A 12,326-nucleotide genomic window follows, 5' to 3' on the forward strand; every position below is an offset into this window, starting at 1 on the left:
CGCAACGAAGAGTGGGGAGAGCAGTCACCGGACTCGCGATTGGATGCCTCGGAGCGACTGTCTCCGCCTCTATGACGTCACGAGCGCCAGGTTCTCAGCAACCGACGGTGCACGTGAATATATACGTATCAATATATCTATACTTGTTAGAAGCAGGCAGTCCTATTTTCGTTTCATTCACCGAAAACCCACTGAAAGGAAAGAGACACATCATTCACCGTAGACGTAGTTCCATTATAATCGTTACCACTTAATCGTTATAATAGTAATCATTAGTATCTAATGTCTATAAGTAAGAGAGACGATAAAGTGATTCTTGCTTGAAATAAGAAGTGAGCGAGAATCGAGTAAGATCAGTTCAGAGTCAGAGCATCAGTTGGATGAGAGGCAGACAGACAGACGGCAGACAGACAGACGGCAGACAGACAGACAGACAGACAGACGGACGGACGGACGGACGGACAGACGGACAGACGGACAGACAGACAGACAGACAGACAGACAGACAGACAGACAGACAGACAGACGGACGGACGGACAGACAGACTGGCTGACAGATTGACTGACAGACTGGCAGACAGACAGATATAGACAAACAGACAGAGACAGAAACACTGAGAGAGTTGAAACTAAGGGTGAACTTTTTGTATGCCACTACGCATTCTTTAGTCGTTATTACACACATGTCAAGTGTTTCGTGATCCGTGTTTATGTATGCGTGTGTTTGGTTGTGTATATAAGTTTGCGTAAGTGTTCGGTAGAGACGGTCGAACGTGAAAGTTAGTAACATGTTGATGTTTCGTGGATAAAAGACGGCTCGTGATTAATATTCTTTTTATGATCAGATCAGTTGGTAAGGGGAAGCAGTTGCGATGAACAGTGTCAAGCACCAGCATTCGATCGGTAAGAGACATCGTTACGATACAGTAATCCCTGTGTATTACCTGCGTCTTGGTCTCAGTTTCGTTCGGCGGAATTCTTAATTAAGTTCTTACCAAGCTGATTGCAGCGCATCGTAGCTATCGAATTCCTGGTGAACTCCGTTGAAATTTGCGTTTCATTCAATTTAATTTGCTCTGAATGATATCGGTTTGAAATTGCATTTTGCAATTGGAAGAATCGGTATAGGGATTTGTCAATTCGGAGACATTAGATCGTTTTATTGAAATTTAAGTCGGTTACTGAATTAATGACACTGCAATCCACGTGCGGCTGGGAATGAGTTATTTCTTAAACGATGTCCAGGATTTTTAGTTTGTTTTTGCGTGATTCGTAGATACGGGTTGATTGTTGTGAAATATTTTTATTCATTAGCAGTATCGAATATATCTGTCTGTTACTTAAGACGTTAATCTGATTAATTTGAACCGAGCAAAATCAAATGCATTTATACTTGTTCAGTCGTTTAACGAATTATTCATTACTTGAATCTGGAATGTTTACAAGTACAAAACATAATAAACTCGATGGAAGTAAGAATGAACAAAGTGTTACTTCAATTTCAATTTTTCAAAATTATTAACATACGAAATAGATTTATTGGTTTATCCTCAGTGTCTTGAATTAATATCCTTAATGTTTAAAGAAAGATTCGTAGTCTGTTTTAAACCATCATAAACCATAATAATAAATACCTAATAAATATCTAACAAGTTATTTTTAACATATGATTAAATCGAAAGCAACAAAATTAGGAGATCACCAGAAAAAACGAATTCACCTATGAACCTCTCAGAAAATTGTACTTACTGTAAAAGGGATTACTGTATTCACGCACGCACCTCTAGTAAGAGATCTAATATGAAACACTTACAGACTGTTCACTTTCATTTGTTATTTTCCATAAGAATACAGGAGTGAGCTTCAACGGGGAACTCTATGAACTTCCTAGCAACTACATTTCAGTATCAACGTCTACGCTTCTTGCAGTCTAATTTCTCATGCAGACGACATTGTGCTCCTTAGACATTCTGAATACATTACCAACTTCCAAACGAATGACTCTGCTTTCATCGCTTTATACATATGCAACTAATAAATTCGTGAGAAAGAACGGTCAACTTCGCACGCGAGTGTTCTCTGTGATTCAGATTCTCTTCGTTGCGTCGTTGAAAGAAATTTTACTGAGTCGGGTCGATCAGAAGAGACAGGTTCGTTCGTGTCCCTGGAACTCTCCCGACGTAGACGCGAACGCAGTGTACGACGAGGCGGATGGTATCAACGGAAACGAAGGAACTGATTCTTTCCGGTGTAATTGCAAGTCGAAAATGTGCAATGAAATTTGTTTATATGAAGTGTTCTTTTCGAGAAAATCGATTGTGGGAAACTCCTTCAATTTCTACGGCTGTCCCATGCGTATACCATCCGTTGCAGGGAACTTGGCAGTTTTGTCTGAATGGTCGGATTCGAAGGCACTGACGCCCACCAATCGATCGCGCGACGAAGAGTGGGGAGAGCCGTCTCCGGACTCGCGATTGGATGCCTCGGAGCGAATGTCTCCGCCCTATGAAGTCACGAGTGCCAGGTTCGGTGCAACTGACTGTAACTGCTCATTGATGATTGCTAACGTCTAACATTTTTTAAATCAGATGAGCAGATGGAACTATTGAAATTATCAAATGAGCAGATGCAGTAGAACAACCTTCTTTAAAAATAAGTGAAATTTTGTTTAGAGATTGATTTTATTTTTTTATGACAGGGTGAAGAATAATAAATGTATAAAGGCTTCAGAGAATTCATAATTAAATGATATCTTTGTCTGTTGATAATATACGTGAATATGAACGATATAAAAAAGTTGTTAATACAATTTTGTTAGTATGTAGTTTTGTAACGAATACTTTAAATATTTAATAAAATAAAATTATTAAATATATACTTTTGTAAATGCAAGAAATGTTATAGATGAAATGAAGTTTCTTGTTTATATGTTGAAAGATATATATATATATATATAATATAGTGAGTCCAAGAACAGTTGCAACTGAACTATTCTTTGAACTTGTAAATTTGTATTATTGCGCACGTCGACTATCAGAATAAATGAGTTAGCGTAGCTGTACTCGTTCGCATTTGCATCCGAAAGTTTTGAAAATCGATTTCCTCGAAAATGGACCGTACAAATAAATTTCATTCTACATTTTACACTTACTTCAATTTAAAGAATCGCCTCCCTTCTGGTTGTACCATTCGATTCGTCGCATCCTCTATAACAGAAGTAAAACAAAGTATATATATATATATATTAATAGTAATATAAGGAAATCGTGATCCACTTCAAGACGAATGTCGAAATGTTTACGATAATGCATATATTCTCTTTACATATTGTGAAAATGATTAAGCTTCAAAAGAATCAAATTTAAATGCAATTAATGCTTGTAATGTAATAGGTTATACTTTTCATTGATCTTTTATTGTATTATGTTATATCATGTTGTATAATATGCTATTATTTTATTTTGTAAATAGCATGTAGTAATAATAACTTATATAACTATGACAGCATATGTGCCATGTAAGATATAAAATTTATTCATTTTATATTTCCAACTTATTTCATATTTATATTTCGAATATTATGCCTTACTTTCATTGTATGAAATTATCCCTTTATAAAAAAGACCTAAAATTTAGTCACATTAAGTTTCACATTTTTTTTCATTTTTATTGGAATATACAATTAAAAGTTACATCTATGGAACATCTTAAAATTTGTTATAAAATATATCACATCGCAAACTTATTTAAACGAAAATCGAGCATTTTTTATTAGAATCATAGTTTCAAAATCTTGAAGCATTAACAAAACTTCATGCCAATCGTAAATAGAATATTCGTTCACTATAATTTTCGAATACCTTGTTCAAGATTGCATTTTAAAATGTGCAGAACGAAATTTATTAGACATTTCGTGGAACTACATACAAGTGAAAATTTGTTTCAATTTATTCCCTGCGTAGAGAAGCTGGTCGCCGTGGAATAAGCTTTTTAAACACACTATGAAATGTAGTGGAACTTTTCAACGTTCAATCTAATCTAAGTAAACAATTACAGTTGAAACAAGATGCTTCCGAGTGAAACTCGCTGTCGACGTTTACGTTTCTTTCTACCATTTCCTTTCCTTGAATGCTAAATGAATTTCCAGGCAATGCATTGTATTTTATGATCAACTGAATTCTATGTATATTGTTCGAGGAAATGACCGAAGCACCTCCATTAATTCATGCCAAATGCCAGAGACTACTGCAGCCCAATTTCAGTACGTGCACTCCCATCGTGCATTGTCTTATAATTTGCAAAGCATCCTAAAGACCTAATTCTCCTTTTATTGCCTCCTAGTAACTAGAATTACGTTTCATAGAAACTAATATGTCGCTACGAAGTCATAGGTCATTTACATATACATAAATTTGTAACTCAAATTCACACTTTTGGAAATCAAATACTTCTACATGGATATTCCACTTAAAAAAACATCAGATGTTGATTGGTTGGTAAGAAATCAAAAATTTCATTACGAACAGGTGTATTGCATATTTATTTAAAAGTGAAAGAGAAACAAATACTCACCGTTGTATGTGATATCAGAAAAAGTATTTGTTGTGCCTTGTGACAATTTTACTTTTGAAATTATTATTCATTTAATTTATTTATCATTTATTTACTTCTATGTTTACATAAATATGTTTTTATTAGAATCAGAGTGTTTTAAAAACTTGAAACATCATTAACAAAACTTCATGCTAATAGTAAATAGCTGTAATAAAATTTTTGATTTCTTACTATCTAATTAACATTTGATGTGTTTTTAAGTAAAATATTATATATATATATATATATGTAGAAGTACTTGATTTACAAAAGAGTGAATTTATTTTGCAAAATCTACACATGTACCTAAGCAATGCCTTCATAGAAGCAAAATATTGCAAAATTTCAGCAATTATATTTCTTCGTAGCCACTGATACAGTCATAATTGTTTTCCTATTATAAATTCCCGATTCTTCTCTAATCAATTTCACCTATTGGATCCACTAAAATTTTAAAGATACACAGGAACAGATGGCAACAGCCATTTCCATTTGCAGGATAGTTTCACCTTGAAAAAGAAAACTAAAATTGGCTAAAAATATTTGTCCCCTTTACTCGAGGTCCCCCAGAAACTTACAAAATTTCAAACAAATTGGAATTTTCGAGTCACCGAAGTCCGTTCGTTAGTATGAAGCACGACGTTGTTATAACGGAACAGGAATTGTCAGAGGAAATGCATTTTGATGGTTTTTCTGTCGGAAATAGCTCTTTCTCTCTCTTGATTTTACAATAGGGTCAGTTGTGCAGGTCGCTGGAGGTATGAAACGAACAGCGATAGGTCTTTATCGGGTTCCCTCGAAGGCTATAAGTCTGATCGTAAAGCTTCGAATTCTCGTCTGGATGTTCCTCGGACTTATAATGCCTGAATTTATGTTCCGCTATAAAAGCTCGAAACGCTTCGGTTTGATGTTGAAAATCTAGCCGATTTTCTACGGGAATCGTAACTTTCTTAGCAGGTGAAAGTATTTCCGTGGCACTGGATAATCAAATTGGAGAACTGTCAACTGTAACGTTCTTTTTAAGCACTGTATGAAGTACATACTTCGATTATGGAAAAAAATGTCATACTTCATTGATATTTGAAAGTTTTTCAAGTTACCTAACTAAAGTAGTGATCGAATGAGAGAGAAAATAAAAGGGGGAGTCAATTGATTAGGAAACAATAATTAACAGGGTTTTCTAGATTTATTAAATATTCAGATTCAAATTAAAGCTTTAGTCTTCCATTATTTCTTTATGTTCCGAGACTATTTTAAGATACTACGAGAAAACAATAGAAGCAGGAAGCCAATCAATTAGGAAGCAATAATTAATAGGATTTTCTAGATTTGTCACGATTTATCGTTTCTAACTCTTGAATATTAACGTACACGTATTAAACAAACCCACTAGCACCATCATCTCGAAAACAAACATAATTGACCATTATACTAACTTTTCATCCCTTAATCCAATCCTTATACCACGAAAATCTATATTAAAGTTAACATATATCTAAACATTTTGACATTTAATACAACTTTTCCCCGAATTTTTCTTTAGAAATATAATTCACGACACTGAAAATAGTTAAAGTACTTTTCCACATTCTTTTGTTTTCTCAATTCTAATAAAATCCACCTGCCTTTATCACTTATATTCTCTCCAACAGTATCGTAATTTCCGAAACACGCCGTATAAACTACTGAAATCACGACCAGAAAACATACTTATCCTTTTAACCCTTTGCGGACGAACGTCAACATTTCGGCGAAATGGAATGTTCCTTATTTGGAAAACTAAATCGCAGACAAATAATTTAATTACTCGAACGGCAAGCGATCAGCACGTAGTTTCTCTTTTTTTTTATTAATTAAGCAATTGATATATAATTTATCTTTATCTCTCGAAGGTTTTGTACATTTCAAAGAATCTTCGTCCGCAAAGGGTTAATAGCCAAGCTGCGCTCAAATCGCTCGGAATCGCCAAGAGTTGATATACCGTCTGTTGCAGTTAACTTGACACTCTCGTCTAAGTGGTCCGATTCGAAAGCGCACGCCTGATTGGCTGAAGCTTTCACGTCCACCAATCGGTCGCGCGACGAAGAATGGGGAGAGCTGTCTCCCGACTCGCGATTGGATCACTCTGAGCGACTGTCTCTGCCCCTAGACGTCACGAGTGCCAGGATCCCAGCAACCGACGGTACAGCGATCGGCCATCAGCCATGTTATCCAGGACAAAGCGGAGCGGAGGCGGAGTATGGTAAAGCCGACGTTACAAATTAAGATAGAGTGGCGAAGAGGGTTGGAATTGCGGTAACAAGCGGCTAGCCAATACTTCCGTAGGGCGTCGGCTCGGTTACAGTAGCTGGTACGTTCGAGGGATAAATCCGGTGGAGATTGGGGTGAGATAGTGGTTCGGTATTCTCGAAAATTTCCGCGGTGAATACGTATAACCCTGCAAAGACTAAGACTAAGCCTCCAGACCTGTACTTCCTGCGCCTTCTTTCGAGAGATAATGCTTTCCTGAGCTAAATGCGACGCTTTAACCCCTTGTTCTCGTTTTCTTTCGTAACTGCGCTCGCTAAGGTTATTGTGTCATTGATAATATAATAATTTAGCTGAAAGCAAGGAAGAATTACCGGTTTATAGATCAATTTTTCTAAGAACAATAGAACAAACTATAGAGTAAATGCCATTAAAGCTAGTGTTAAGGAAGAAAACAAAATTATAGGCATATTAATAATAGATAATAGGAGGATAATATTTAATTGAAATTCAAAAGGATCATTTTTTGAGACATGTATCAAACAACAATGCTACACATCCCGAAACAACAAAAACACAAAGAAATAATATCAAAATATCTGAAGACTCGGCAAAAGCTTGAATGTAACTTAATCTATCATTGAAAAAATCAGTGCATTTTATAAGCACTTATAAGATACACCCGAAATTTCCAGTGGCACGGGGATGTGTGAATGACAATAAGAATAATAGAAAATAACTGCTAATGTATCTATTGAACTCGGAAAGCTCTCAACCCCTATTATCCTTGGAACGAAGCTTCGCGGAAAACGAATCGATTCTTTCGCTACGATATTATCGCCGATACGAGTCTCCTAATGAAACTGAAAACTTCCAATTAGCGCACAGTTCCAGGAACAGTACGTTTGAAGGTGATGAATCCCCCGTGACGCATTAAAGCCTTCCTGCCGGCCGGACCCGAACGGGGAACAGAAATTTTCCAATGTTGCAACGGAATTCCACGTAACCGTCATCTGGGGAATATTAACGGTATAACCATGTGGACAAAGCAAAATACACAATCCCTAGCTCTGTTCCTTCTCCCTTTGCGAGTCTGTTTTTGCTATTCTTTTATTGTTCATTGGATTCATTGACTGACGGGGAGAAGATTCGCAGCCGGTTCACGTCGCAAACAGGGATCAATGTAACATGCATGTACGCGTGCTGACCTGCCAGCTGATGAGAAAGAAAGAAAGAGAGAGAGAGAGAGAGAGAGAGAGAGAGAGAGAGAGAGAGAGAGAGAGAGAGAGAGAAAGAGATGTAGATACCCATACGTAGATGTAGACATTAAATATGTAACGATATATTCGACGAGAAGATCATGCCTCGAACTGAAACAGCGATAGAGATACCTTGATTTCATTAACTTTGGGACGAGGAAAAGAGACTGATGATTGTATCTTATTAACAGCAATAGAGATACGTTGATTTCATTAACTTTGGGATGAAGAAGAAGAGACTAATGATTGTGTCTTATTATCAAGCACGATCGTTTATATTATTTCTTACTACTTGCTTATAATATCAATCTTTATTTTAATTACCTTTATGTTAATTTATACATGTATTATAATAATTCTCTATGCAGGAATCTAGCAGTCCGATCGAAAATATTTTTATCAGCATTTGCGTTTCAAGTGAGCTTTAACGCGATTATAACAAATCATGTCAACTCTATTTTATGTTTTTCAAGGTCACTTTGAATTGTATAATAGTCTATATAGAAAGTACTCTAAGTGCTCTATAGTCGAAAGGAAAAATGACACAGGTATAATAAAAAACTGAAGTCCAAAGACAATCAAAAATATACAACAACGAATCCTTTAATCCTCTCAGAAACTTCTACTAAACGCTTCCAATTGATTTCAACGTGTAGGACCAGTCTCTTTGAATCCTCTATTTACTATAATCTACGCATCAGTTGTAAAGACGATCTTCATCGCGAAACATTTCGTGAACCATTAAACGCGAACATCTACGACTACACGCCTAGAACGCAGTCCCTTTCGATAGAGTTCCATCAAGAGTCATAGCATCAGAAATCGTGCGGTTGCTTTGTAAGCGGCGGTATCATCGCAGAGTAGATTGCTCATGTCGAAGAGAGTCCTGTGTATCAGTCTCTGTGTCTTCCGTGTGCTTACTATCCGCAGACGATATCTTGTCACGTCTCCAGCGAACTGAAAGGGTAAGTGCACCAAAGGGACACGGAGTATGGTTTGAGAATGAAACAGTCGGAGAATGAGTATAATGAGAAAATGTGAGACAGACAATCTGAGCATCGAGGGTTGAGGCACGAGACTTCAAAGCGAGGTCTGAGTCAAATGGAAACATGTGCCATAAAGGATATCAATTTCATTAATATTAGAACTACTGAGGAGTACAATTGATTATTCTGTGTCTCCTTGTAAAATTTAGAAGAAAATTTGTATTTATTGGATAATTTTTTCGAAAGTCTGGTAGTTCTAGTGTCAATTTCGGTGTTACTTTCTGGAACGTAGTGTGAGTGGATTGTTGAGATTGTTGTGGTTGAAATGAGGCCAAACATGATGCGAATCGGACTAGTTTTAGCGATTTAATGTAATTAACAGTTAAAGGTTAATTTTATTAATACTAGATTTACGAACACTTACTGTATTATTCTATTGTTCTTAGAATTGATATTTGTTCATTTAAATGTTGAAAATTAGAGATTTAAAGGTGGACAGTTATACATATTTGCAGAACTGCATCAATCAAAATTGACCCATTTACCGAATAATGTTTATGAAATTAAATACGCGTCAAATTGACTCGCTCTGTAAATCTAGTGTTAACACTAGAACTACTATCAGTCAAAATAACTGGCTTCGATTTATTTGTTTCGTAATTATTGATATTTTGAAAGCATTGAATACTCGAACGATCTTGGAATTAAATAGTTTCACTTGAATACTATAATAAATGACAAAACTGAACATAATTTATTATTACAATTTTTATAGAGATTACATATTGATCATACTAAATTCTCAGCAGTTCCAGTGTCAAAATTGATCAAACCACAGTAATCTTATTTAAATTCCAGACATTTTAAACGTCACCAGCATAACCGAAAATTGTGAAATTTAACCGAGCATTACACTCCAATTTCCATTTCGTTTGTACTTATTTTAACGACAACAATCCACTGACATGTTCCAGAAACTAAAAATCAAAATTAATAAAACTAATATTTCCTTTACCCTATCATCTCACCCGTGCATCCCTTTGAAGTCCTCTCGACCCTCGATTCTCTACATCTCTATCTCCCTTCTCATTATACCCACCCTCCGACTTTCTCAATCCCTTCCCTACCGCACTCACCCCTTCACCGCAACGAAAAACGAAAAGATATCATCTACGAACAGTACACAGTCGTGTGTCTGTACGTATACGTGCGTGTACAAGTGTACGCGTGTAATGTAAGTGAGAGTGCAGTTCGGAGGTTACCGTCCATATCGAGCAGTGACGGGAGTACCTCTTGATCTTGCGTAGAGAGGAATATAGCGCCATGACGGCGCGTACGTTACTCCATTTTTGCGAGCCCCTCGTGCTACGGGGTCTCCTGGCCGCAGCTGGGATCTCGGTATCGAGGCCATTGCTCTCCGAGGACTCCGAGGTCGTCGAGGTCGCGCTCAGTTCCAGGGCATCCTTCTCCAAGGACCCTCCGCGGCTCGACGAAGTGCCCGGACGATACAGCTCCGATAACCTGCGAAGAAGACAGAACCCCGACGGGTTGCCCCTCTCACTCTCTTTCTCTCACCCTCTCACAACGCCCATTCGCACAGTCCTCCGGGAATTCTCCTATTTTCCTCGAACCTCACATCTCAAACGCCTCTCTTTACCATTTCACGCTTTAATTTCCTTTTCTCTCTTTTCTCCTTGGTTCCTGCCCTTTTCTCTGCTTCCCCCGCCCCCCTCTTTTCCCGTGCATCCTTGTTTCTCGCGTTCACTCGGTTGCGCGATGGGTAACCGGATATGCGGTTGTGTATAGTGGAAAGCTCGCTGGATGTTGATTGCTTTTGGGTTAATGGTTGATAGGCGTGATACTATTGCGTTCTTTCAGCAGATTTTTTCAGTTGTAGTTGTTTTGACATCTGCCGAGCTTTCCTTGTTTCTTTCGTAGTAGCTTTATATCGAGGAGATAACATTCGTACTATTTTAGGTCCGTGAAGACTTCGTTCATCGTGGAAAGGCGTTTGCGAGATAAATAGTTACTAAAAATACACGATGTATCGACCGAAGCTTGATAAAATTTAAATAACAATATTTAAAGATAAGAAAAATAATTTCATTCGAGCCGTGAGAAGTCAAAAGTGATCATTTCTATGGGAAATATTTTGCACATAATAAACAAAGTCTTGTGAAGTTTTAAAGTGTACGAACATTCTGTTAATAATAAAAGAACTCGATAATCAATCGAAGCTACATGTTCTGTAATATAATAATGCCTTCCTTCTTGTTTATTTATAAAAGTGATCGTTTCATGCATATTTCTTACATGAGCGATTAGAAATGTAAAGAATTTATTTGTAATAATAAACAAAATTCATTCGAATAAATTCTATCATCTTACTCTATAATAAATGACTACTAAAATTGTGAAATGACCATAAAAATTCACAATTTACATAAAAGAAACTAATCGATTAATAAAACAGTGGTCATCAGCTCATTAACAAGTGGGTATCACAAATCAACATTTGTGCATCCATTTCAACACGTGTTCCACTTGTATAAACAATTGTAGAAACTATACCAAACCGATTAGGAACAAAGAGCACGAGAAAAGTTCTTCCGCTTCATGACGACTCGTAAAAAAGCTCCGCAACGTTTGTATAATCCAAAGTTTGATGATGTCTGCTCGGTAAATTGTTTCGCTAGCTTCGCAGAATTTCAGTCGGTTTAACCGGTTGACCTCTGTCGTGCCAGAATTTAATAACGGCATGTCGCACAATAGAACTTTGTTGCAGTTGTTGCTCATTTATTGTGAAAACGTTAAAACGAAAGCCCATGGAAATACGCGCGGGATGAATTATTATTACTATAGCGAGACGTGTCGATATTTGCGGTGGTAACGCGAAAAGTCCGGTTTCTGTTTATCCAAACGAATTATCTCCAGTGAATGTATTAAGGTATTTCGCAGCGTGCCGAGTTTCACCGTTCAAACATTAATACGGCCGGAAATGCACTGTACATTTCGATATGGAATTTTAATCGCAGACGATAGTCTAATTAAACATTCAAAATACCTGTAAATATACAAGCACATGTTATTCTAAACGATTCTGGCGCATTTCGAATTTACCGCTCTAAATCAAGATGGCCGACATTATTGTTTACAGCGAACAAACGTACGATTATTGATTAAATACACATGGAAATGTACTAATTAGTCGTTCAATTTATAAAATATTCTGATTACATCG

General features: G+C 36.7%; 1 protein-coding gene across 16 annotated transcripts in view; it reads right to left on the reverse strand.

Annotated features, from left to right (window-relative positions):
- The window catches only part of LOC116431829 (uncharacterized), a 223,503-nt gene that overhangs the window by 67,923 nt on the left and 143,254 nt on the right, over window positions 1–12,326 (reverse strand). The gene's annotated exons all lie outside the window — the stretch shown is intronic.

This window comes from Nomia melanderi, chromosome 3 (genome assembly GCF_051020985.1).
Source record: "Nomia melanderi isolate GNS246 chromosome 3, iyNomMela1, whole genome shotgun sequence".
Classification (NCBI taxonomy): Eukaryota; Metazoa; Arthropoda; class Insecta; order Hymenoptera; family Halictidae; genus Nomia; species Nomia melanderi.